The sequence below is a fragment of the Parasteatoda tepidariorum genome, chromosome 10, assembly GCF_982258835.1.
Source record: "Parasteatoda tepidariorum strain Cologne lab strain chromosome 10, Ptep-v5.0, whole genome shotgun sequence".
Classification (NCBI taxonomy): Eukaryota; Metazoa; Arthropoda; class Arachnida; order Araneae; family Theridiidae; genus Parasteatoda; species Parasteatoda tepidariorum.
Window position 1 is genome coordinate 51,613,092 of NC_141764.1, and position 11,950 is coordinate 51,625,041.

Sequence of the window (11,950 nt, forward strand, 5' to 3'; positions counted from 1 at the left end):
TATTTTTCTTGTAAATCGATAAAAGCAAAGAATTTTAGTAACACGTTATATTTTTTCAACATACGAACCCGAATATCATTTCATAGGTTGATCAGCCTTATCATGAGATTATTGAGCGAGTTAGACCTCTTTTAGAGCAGAGACAATCATGAAAAATAAATAAATAAAAGTAGAGATTTGAATATCAAAATTATCAAAAATGTCATAGAATTGTTTTATCTTTCACTGTAATTCTAAAGTATTACAATCTATGCTACTTCTAATTATACTTATATGTTTTTATTATTGAAAAAAGTAATGGTGTATCCACAAATAAATAGTAACGAAATATAGTTTCGATACCACATTTTTATATTAATCATTGTCATCTTATCTTAATTAACTGAAATTAAAATTATTAAATTACTGAAAGAGTTCTAACTCACTAGAACAAATAAATAATAATTCGATTTTTTCGCACTTTTTTCTACAATCAATTTTACTTATGATGTTACCTGGTGTAACGATTGATACTATAATGATATTTGCCTGCGTTGCAAGTGATACTTTTTCTTGGCGGCATGAAACTATGATTCGATTTTTATACATTTTTATGCATTTTGTTCAATTATTTTTTCGCGCATGATGTTGATCTACCATAAAAATTTGCAGAAACCAGCTCATGGCAATTACTTTAATGTTACTAGACTGCATTTATAATAAAGTGGTAAGTAATTTTATTAGTGATGCAAAGGTGGCACTTCTGTACTGATCGCAGCGTCCTGTGAAAAGTTAAAACAGGTGGCCAATTCCCCCTTGAAGCTATAAAAATATTGAATTTTTAACTTTTATTTAAAAAATAACGCACTCGTAAAATATGAAATTTAGTATAACTTACATTGTTTAAATCAGGGGTGTCAAACTCAAAAGCTAACTTGGGCCAAATAAACAATGCTTAACTTCAGGTGGGCCGCAAAAAAACAATGTTCATAGAAACAAATATTTTTTATTTTGAATAGTACATTGTAATAAACATATATAAAGTTAAATTGTTGTTTACATCCTGATACTTGCCATCTCTTCTCTGCTACTATCTTTACTATTTTGGGGAGAAATTTTATTGGCCGAGACTACTTTCAAAATTGACTCAACGTGAGCGTTATTAATACGGTTTCGGACCGGAGATTTATTTCCATTCTTAACAGAAAATAATTGCTCTCACTGAAAAGTACTTAATTAAAATAATTCTATAATTTTAAATAATTTCATATGCCAATTTTCGAGGATTTTCAAACCTTGCTGTAAATATTCGTAAAATTCAAGCACACCCACTTCAATGAATTTTGCCTTCAAATTTGAGTCGTACTGAATCTCAATCACTTCTATTTGCATATAACTGGGTACTGAGTCTATATTTATTGAAAAAATCGAAGAAAACAAACAAAATTTGTCTTCCAAAGAATTGAAATCTTTAAACCTTGTTTCAAAATCTGTTCTAAGATTTTCTACTTACTTTTGTTACAATGCAGTGTCATCTAAACTAGATTTGTTCTTGTTGCACGTTGGGAAGTGCGTTAAATCTTAATTTTTCAGTTGCCTTTCCCAAAGACATAGTTTATATTTGAATACTTTAATTATGTCAAACACGTTCGTAATGATCTGATCCTTGCCTTCTAACAATAAATTTAAATCGGATAAGTGTTGGGTTATATCAACCATAAAAGATAAATCTTGCAACCATATTTAACCTGAGAACAAGCTCGTATCTTGATTTTTAGTATGTAAAAACTTACATATTTCTTCTTTCGAATCCCAGAATTGTTTGAGAACCTTGGGGCAAGATAACCAACTTACCTCGCTGTAGTAGGATAAACCAGAATATGTACTATCTAATTGATAGCTTAATGTGAAACGGTCAACCAATTAGAATTTTACATTTTTGCGCGTACAATTTAAAATAATCCGTATACTTAATAAATAAAGTATATTATAATTTTATGTGCTGGTTTCGCTTCTAATTCACATTTCCAAATTATTTTTACTTCGCTTCGGATATATTGACTGGGCCACAAAAATGTTCACCGCGGGCTGCGAGTTTGACACCCCCGGTCTAAATGTCTCGGTTTTCATAATATTAATTTTTCCTCGTAAATTTAAGGAAAAATCGTAATTTTCCTACCATTTTCTTATATTTTTAATAGGATGCAGCGACCACTGTCTTTGTGCTTAAGTAATACTAGTTTTTGTGCTTAAGGTGTATTCATTTTATAGGGCTAAGTGATACTATTACACTCAGTTACAGTGATGCATTACATCACATTCAAGTGATACATTACATCGCATTCACGTGATACTACTTTATTATGCACTACAATCGTATTTTTGTGTGTTACAATCGATATTATATTCTTAGAGGTAACGTTCATTTAATGTGTAGTACAATGATTCTATTAGGGATATTAAAGTGATATTTCTGTGTGCTTCAAATGATACTTTTTTATTGAGTGTATCATATTTACTGTTAAAGATTTATTTCCATATGGAATAAATTTAACTATCGTGGCGTAATTGTTTTTGTGAATCGAAATTATTTTTAAAGTAAATATGATTTACATTGTTAATAATAACCATTCTTTTTCATCCTGCATTTCAGAATTATATAACAGTTTGCATTTTTTTTACATAATACATCACTATTTTTGATGGAAGATTTACGTGCGTACAGAGAATGTATCAACAATGGAACAAATGAATTATATTTCGAAGCTCACTTCCTTCGAAATAATTTTTGGATAAGCTTCAGTGACTTCCTTTATGACTAGTCTGGCATGGTTAAACTTTGCGAGCATTTAGTTATTCTGCGTAACATTTGTAATCAAATTTAATTCATTTATTAATTTCTAGTTTGCTTTTAAATAAAAAATTTCTTACCTACTAAAAATTTTAAGTGCTTACAAATTCACAGAAATGAATTAACAAGGTTATTTTTTTTATGGAGAGCATAACGTTATATGAAAATTTTTTAACGTTTATATACGTTTAAAATTTGGCCAAAAAATCTAGCAATTGTTCTTATATGTAGACTAGTCTAGCATGACTGAACTTTGCAAGCATTTGATTATTCTGCGTGACATTTGTAATCAAATTTAATTTATTTATTAATTTCTAGTTTGTTTTTAAATACAAAATTTCTTAGCTACTAAAAATTTTAAGTGTTTACAAATTCACAAAAATGAATTAACAAAGTTATTTTTTATGGAGAACGTAACGTTATATGTAAAAAATGTTACCGTTCATATACGTTTAACATTTGGCAAGAAAAATCTCGTAATAGTTCTTTTTATGTAGGCAGTCAAGTTTGGCCCAATTTATTCTTTAACTATTTGTACTCGAAGGTGCATATACGCTATTGTAAATTTCCATCCATTCAATGTTAACATTTTTACACTTAACCCCTTGACTTAAAACCCCGCAATAAAATGCTAATTAAGAAATGTTAGCACTAAAAAAATTAAAATAATCATTATAAATATTTATCTGGGGACCTAAGGCGATTTACAGCCTTTTTTTTTAACCATCTTGTGAATAGTGACATTGAAGTAGTTTCAGGTTTCTTTGTGTCTCGGAAAAGAGATGAAACTGGTTGTAAAACCATCTCATACCTGGCTTGAGGAGTAAAAGAACCTTGGTTACCAAGACTTGGTAACAATTACATATAACATATTATACAAGTCTGTTTTCGGAACAGGAAAAAAGTTTTGGTAATCACAGGTATTCATTCCGCCCCAAAACAAGCAATAAATTAAATTATTTTACTGCCAGTTTCACCTCTTTTCCAGGGCACTAACAGCTTTGAGCGATATTTTCTAGGGCCAGGAATCTGAATTGGAGTTAAAAACTTAATTAAATTTATGTATAGTAATTAAAAATAATAAAATGAAAGGGTTGCTAAATATAAATATATAATTTTTTTAAAATTCAGAGTGTTGACTTGTGATGGCCCTTGAGAGTATCACCTTAATTTTTCATCAATCATGCAAGCTATTTATGAAGAATTGAGCTTATTTGTGCATTAGCCAACTAACTATTATAGAAAAGTATAATATCAAATAATTATGGTAGCGAAAAAAAAATTATCAACTATAGGTAAGCAATAATTTTTAAAATTTATTTTAAGAATTTTCCTGTTTTAACATTTACCGCTAAGTTCCACATACGGTCACAGCCATCTAATTACAGCCAGAGAACGATTTGGTAATCCGGGGACTACAGGCACGAACTGTCGGAGGTTCCAATGCTTATAAATGCACCAAATGCACGTTTTCGTTTAGATACAAAATGCTAACGAATAATTTATAACACATTCCAATAAGAACATATTAAGTAACGTTAGCTTTATTCACAGAAATGTTTGGCAACTCTTAATTCAAAAAAAAAAAAAAAAAAAAAAAAATCGTTTGTAAAATTTATGTGACCGTGAAAAATATAGGCGCATTAGACATTGGCTTTTTAGACTGGATTACAGCATTTCAAGAGATAAATGGATAATTTAGTCATAAAAAGATATATTAGTTATATAGCTTCAGGTCTTATATTCACGATAAAAAATTAAAACTTTAGTTTTAATGAAACGAAATATACATTTCTATGTATCCTTTTCATTTAAAGGTGAATGTGGAAGGGACCAAACATGGCGACTTTGATCGTTTTTTGGATAATGATGACTAAATTTGGGTGTGGATTTGTTAATGCATTTCTAGATGAACTTCATCTTCCGGTTATGACAAGGGAAAGTTTTCATCTTGTTTTGTGCCTCTTAAATGTTTTCACTGGGTCAAATAATAGGAGGGCTTAACTTATTAAATCGCTTTCTAAAAAGAAGGCGGTCTCATAGACCCGTCCTCATTTTGATAGATTTTTGACAGCTTAAAATGAGGCGTTAAATTGCAGTTTCGCCCCTCTTTCACACTCCATGCAAATCTACTTCGATTGTCTGGATTGGAAAATGATACTCTATTTTGAAATGGAATGAAATATGAATGCTATTGGGCAAATTTGATAGAATTTCGAATGATTGATATAAATTTTGATCGTTAAACAGCGAAACTACAGTTAACTCATTTAATGTAACTAAAAGTAATATTTTGTTAGATAATAGAAAAGTTTAAACGCAAAAATATGCTTTACTAAATTTTATTTCTTTTATATATATATATATATATATATATATATATATATATATATATATATATATATATATATATATATATATATATATATATATATTATTTTTTTTTCTTTATAAGAGATGAACTAAAAATAAATGTTTTTCTTAAACATTTTCAGGAACATTTAAAGGATCATATCCCCCAAAGATAGGTCAATGATCTATACTTATCAGTGATAAGTCGCCAAAAGATAGCTGGATGTCAAGCTGGTAATTGCTGATTGCTGAACAGATGAAGCATCAAAAAGTATTACAGTTTCTGTTTAGAAAATAACTTTATAGGAATTGTTTTTGTCCTAAAATATTTGTGAAGACCAATATGTACGTTGAAATTCTGATGGCAAAATCGGATTAGGTAGACATCACCCCCACTTTATGCAACTTGAGATGATGATATTTGAAGAACTTAGTGGAAGAAGCAGGTAAGTGACAATTTCAGGGGTACATATTAATCAGGGAAAATAACATAATTGGTCGCATAAATATGGGTATGTATAATGTAAAAAAAATTTTTTTTCCTTTTCACTTTAGTTTTAACGTAACTAATCCATTTAAGGTTTGAGTATAATTGCATGATTTTTATTTCAAATTAGATAGTGGTTAATAAAATGATGCTTAGAATTATTTGCTCCGCCTTTAACTAATGGATAATTAGGTAAAGGCAAATTTATTACGAAATGAATATGAATTTTTCTTCTTATTATGATTATAGCCTGTCTGGAAATGTCGAGTACCTAATTCTTCAATTAAACTCTTCATTTATTATGATCATATTTGTTGCGAACTTACATATTATTAAGTTATTTTGTTACATATTTTATATTTAAAATTTAGATATATTTTTTGCAGTTTGATTTGGCAAAGACTAATTTAATATATGATACCACGGGCTGAACGATTCTGAGGGAGACTCGCAAGGAGAATTTCGCAAGAATTTCGGAGGGAGATTCGCAAGGAGAAATTCGCAAGGAAATTCTGAACGATTCGCAAGGAGAATTTCGTCATGAATGCTGCGAGGTTTGCCCTGATGTTTCAAGAAATTTCTTCGATAGATACTGATGGATTAGAGATCAGTTTCAAGCTCTGCAAACTGACTGATTTTTGTTAATGTTTATGCTTCAGTTTTTGATATTTGTTTTGTAGTGTTTGTTCCGTCCATTTGCATATCGTTTTAATGTTTCTAATTTGCTGTTGCTTCTTATGCATTTGCACGGTGTGTTTTTATACTACAAGCGAATGATGCTTGCATCAAGTGCTGCTTGCTAGAAATAAAAATAAACTATTACCTAGATTATTTATTTATATATCTTTGAGGTAAAAAAAAATCGATCTATTAGATTTTTTTTTATTATTTAACTTAGATTTCAGGAGAGTCCGGCATCATGTAAAGTTCAATGTGTTTGACTTTTAGCTTAAATTTATTTAGTTTTTTGAGCAGAAAAAGACTATATCGCACTTGTATTTTTTTTTACTCTAAACGTGATTTGAAGTTTCTGGAAATAATCTGTCTCTTAAAGATTTCGGGCTCTTCAAAAACGAATCTAAATCTCCAACTAATACTTACATTTTTTTACAACGAATGACGGTTCGCTTAATATTATGATTCAAAGTTTAGAATCCCGCATAATTGCACTTGAGACTTTTTGTTGTTGAAAATATTACTGGAATACCTGGTTTTGAATTACAGTTAAGATTTCTGAAGCAGCAAGTTTGTAAGAGGGAACAAGTTGGCACCCCAACGAGGCTAGTGGATTATTACAATTCTTTTGCAAACTTTTAGCAAAAACTGTTAGAAAAGTTTACGTTTTATTTATAATACAGTTTTCAAATGTTCCCTTATATTTACAGCCAGATCTAGTTCTTTGAAATTCTCAATATTAAGATTTTAGGAATGCTTTAAATTATAAACTTGGTTACTAGACTTCGTTTGTGAGGACGTACATACATATACATAACAAGGTTAAGTCTCGCAAATAATCGACAGGAAAAGTAACTTTTGATTTTGCCATAAATGAAATGAATATATATATATATATATATATATATATATATATATATATATATATATATATATATATATATATATATATATATATATATATATATATATATATATATATATATATATATATATATATATATATTTAATCAGTAAAATTTCAATCGATTGAATATCGTGTGTTTCCACTCTATTACGTAAGGAGTGGTAAGTAAAAGGCGATAACGTATTTCAGTTTATGATGCAATACGCTAAGGCCATACTTTTTTGTCTTGATAGTTATTGTTGAGGAAGGAGACAAGTGTATATGCATATATAAGCCTAATTAAACTTATACATTCGGACAAAATATAAATTAAACAAAAAATACCATTTTGAAAAAAAAAATCTGTAACTTCCCGAAAACTAATTTCAGATTTGAAATCTCCACGCCCGAATCAAGTAAAATCAAGTATTTGTATAAATGAACAAAAAAAATATAATCTCTAGTGTCATCTTTACAAAATCGCTAATTCATAATGGCTTCAATTACAATGCGTTTTAGTTGAATGAAATGATAATTACTGGGTGACATGACAAAAAAAAATTAGCTCACATAGAATATAAAATTTTAATTTAATTAAACGTAAGAGCCAAAATTTCAAACAATTATGAAAACGTATTTTAATTTTGTAACTAGCTACAAAAAAATTCACCAGCCTTGTTTTTTTCTTAGAGGGAACTGGGGTCTGAACTATTTGAAGCTGTTTAACGAATCTTTATTAGAATCAAACAAAAAATAATTCTCTTCGATCACTAAGAATATGCACACTGATTAAAAATTATATTTAGAAGCAAACAATTAACAATTTTTCAGCTATCTTCAGATTGTTAAACACTGTTTTAAAAATCATCTTTTGAGCCTGACACTCGATAATTTTTCATCAACGTTATGACTTTATACTTATTTTTGATTTAATATTGGGAAGCAAGCAATCATTAATTTCGAGTGATCATTAAGATTTTATACTCTACTTAAAAATGATTTTTGGAGAATTAACAAACAATAATTATTCGCAAACAGTTAGATTGTTTGCACATTTTAAAGCATTATTTCTGGTAGCCTTCAATCAATAATTTTTTTACTATCATAAGTGTCTGATACGCTGTTCAAAGCTTAATCTTTAAAAGCTAATAATTAATAATATTTAATCATTAATATGGTTTTATCATCATTTTAAAAGTAATCTTTAGAAGCTAACAATCAATTATTTTTCTTTATTATTAAAATTTATGAAAATTTTAAAATTTTCCAAAGCATAACTTTGGAAGCCAACAATCGATAGATTTTCACGATCATTAAAGTTTCATACAGGTTTTAAACTATTATTTCAAGAAGTCAACAATTTATAAATTTTTCCTGTTTGTAAAGACTTTATACGCTGTTTAAAAAAATGACTTTATAAGTTAAAAATCAATAGCTTCTAATGATAACTAAGACTTTACTAAATGTTTAAAAATTATCCTTGAAAGTCAGTAATTTTTCGAGATCAAAGATACATTATAGACTAGTTTCTTTAAATGATGACTATCAATAATTTTTTTTCGATGGTTTGGATTTCATACTCCAGAAACACAACGGGGACTAAAATAAATTATAACGAAATAAAACTATTTCCAATTCATAAAAATGTGCCTTTAAAATACAGACGCAAAAGCGAAAGTAGCCAACACTATGACAGAAACATCAAACAATTCCTTCATTGACTCCAAAAAACTAGACAATTTTCTATGAACAAGGTGCCATTAAATGCGAGTAAAAACTACAAAATTTCGTTCTGAGTTTTTTTCTACGATGCTCTTGCTTATTGATAACAACCAGCAGAGCGTCTAGTGTACATGTTTATCCGGTTGAATTGAAAAGCGCATCTGCCATATTATTCATCATTTGCACTACCCTTTGACGTACCCAACACCTCACCTTGTTACGCTGACCAAAGGTCGCAGACATGTCAGAGCCCCTAACATTTAATGAGGTGATTGTGAACTGATTATTTTTGTCCAGTGTTTCTGGCATTGATCTTTGGAGTGGTTTAAGGTCGTCCGGTATGCATACCAATTACCCCATATACCCATATCCTGAGAGTGGCAAAAAAATTTGGAAGAAACAAATGGCAACATTTATTCACCTTCTCGGAACAGATATTTTTTCTTTTTGAATTGGTCGTAATGAATTTTATTTTTTGTTTTCGTTCTGAATTGGTCATAATGAACTGTGTAACCTTCGCTTGGCGATTTCTGTTATGAAGGTTAAAATTAGGAGACTTTTTTTTTATGATGAGATCCAAGAATTGTTGAATGTGGCACAAAAGATTTGGGGAAATGGATAGAATTATTATAACCGGTTGGTTATTATATACTCTATAGCTCAAAATGGTACTTTTTTTTCATCTATGTAGTGAAAAGTTCTCGTTGAATGAAATTAAGTAACTTCTTTTGATACTTTGCATAATTGGACTCTGGCACGACGAGGGATTCAGGATATGGGCGTGTTCTCTAAAAATGGAGGCAATTTGAAAATCAGCCTAACTACGAAATTTGATTATGTAAATTGTTGTAAAAGTACGGTGAAACCTGTGTTAAGGTAAAGGACCTCAAGTGATAAAGCAAGACATACAATGGCAATAGATATTGTAATAGATATTAAAGTAGCTTATTTGGAAAAATAACATCTGATTGTTTTAATTTAAAAAATTAATCAAAATGTTCAATCCTGAAATATTGCCAAGCCCATTCCACTACTGAACTAAGCTTTTTTTTCTATTTGAGAGCTTTTTAAGCACTAGAATTTTCCTACTTGTTCTAGAATATAGTTTCATTAATTTTAGATGTTTAATAATTTATTGTTTTATTTTGCTTCGTTTTATTTTGTATTCATTTTGTATCTTTGTTTAATAACAAATTTAATACAAAACAGTGATAAAAAATGCACAAAAAAAGGCAAAAAAATGTGGTAAAATTGCATTAAGATTCAATTTAACTATTCTGTTCTAAATTCCACCTTATCAGCAATATTACCAAACATATGCATAGTGCCGTTTTTTTACGCTTTCTAATTGAGATTTTTTTATAATGGCGGAGCTTCAACAATTTGATTGTACAATTGTATTGGCTTTTAAACATTGTATTGAACAATTGCTTTTATTTTGAATTGTATTGAAAGAATTGATTTTACAATAGTAATTAATTTTGAAAATACTTAAAATTTTTTAAGGATATTGTTAGAACTTTTAGATATTTATTTAAATAATTTACATGCAGTGATATCCTAGTTATAAATATCTTTGTTTAACAAAGACAAAAAAAGTAAGTTATACATTATTTTAACGCTTTATAAATAATTAGAATATCTCTTTCGGAAAAAAGGAGATTCGGCAGTTTTGCATGCATTTAGATCAGAGACGCCAACTTATGCTCTGGACAGCGGAGAAATTTTTTTGAGTGGCAGTCTTTCAATATATGATTCTTGGTTTAGTAAATTCAATTTATAGGTATTTTTACTCATCACTACCTCTAAATAATTAAAAGGCTTATTTGATCCTCTTTGTTGTTGTTAAGCCGTGTTGAGTCTCTTTAAAAGTTGGAAAAAATTGACCGAAAATTCGAAATTATTCGTAATTAGTTTGTAGTATTCTAACTGACTTTTTGGCATTACAGTCCATGTTGGACCATGGCCTTACTAACAATTTTCCTCCACAGTCGCCTGTCCATAGCTCTTTGTTTCCAGTTTCGGATCTTTAGAATCTCAAGTTCTTTCTCCACCTCGTCTTACCATCTCTTGGCCGGACTTATTTTTTTCTTCCGGCCCTGTCACTGCCCCTTGAATATCTTCTTAGTGTCTCTGTTTTCCTCCATTCTCTCAAGGTGTCCTAGTCATTGAATTCTCTTTGCTTTTTGTAGTAGATTGATAAAACCTTTCGTCGAATCAGGAGCAGTTAGCACCTCTGATTTAGATCAAAAGTCTTCTGATCATTCTTTTTTAATTATAAACTGAAAGAAATAAGAGATAAATCTCATCAGGATTATTCTTTTTTCAATCTCAGGTTTTAATATTTTAATTTTTTTTTTTTTGAAATTATAATTGTGCTAGCAGTTATGTGGCAATCAAGAAAGATATTTTCATGCACATTTTTGTACATTTTAAGCTTTTATTACTTTTATTTGTTTTCAGATTTGGCACAAAAAACAGATTTTTCCCTTACTTTAGTAGGACAGTGTAATATACAAAAGAAAGATTAAGCAAAAAAAAAAAAATGCTTTACAAGAAGAAAAATGTCTGCATCCAGATCATGTCATCCAGATCTCGAAAGTTTTCCCACGCGTATGCTTTCGTTACGACATAAACTTAATTTCGTTGTGATATAAACTTAATGTAATAAGTTTTGTCATAAACTTGATTTCGTTGAGACATAAACTTAATTTAATAAGTTGAGACATAAACTTAATTCAAACATGATAAAATTAACATAATTCAGGTTATTTTCCTCATTTAGCAAAGTTGAGACAACGCAAATTTCTAAAAGAAATTTTTCAATCAGTTCCTTTGCCTTAATTTATTGTCTGTTTGTCCATGATTGGTCAGAATGTTGATTGGCTATAAAATAAAGCTGAAATTTGCTTGTAACTCGTAATTTGTATTATCATCAGATCCAGAGTTGCAATTGAAACATGAACAGTCTAGTTGGAAAGTGGCCGAAATTTTGATT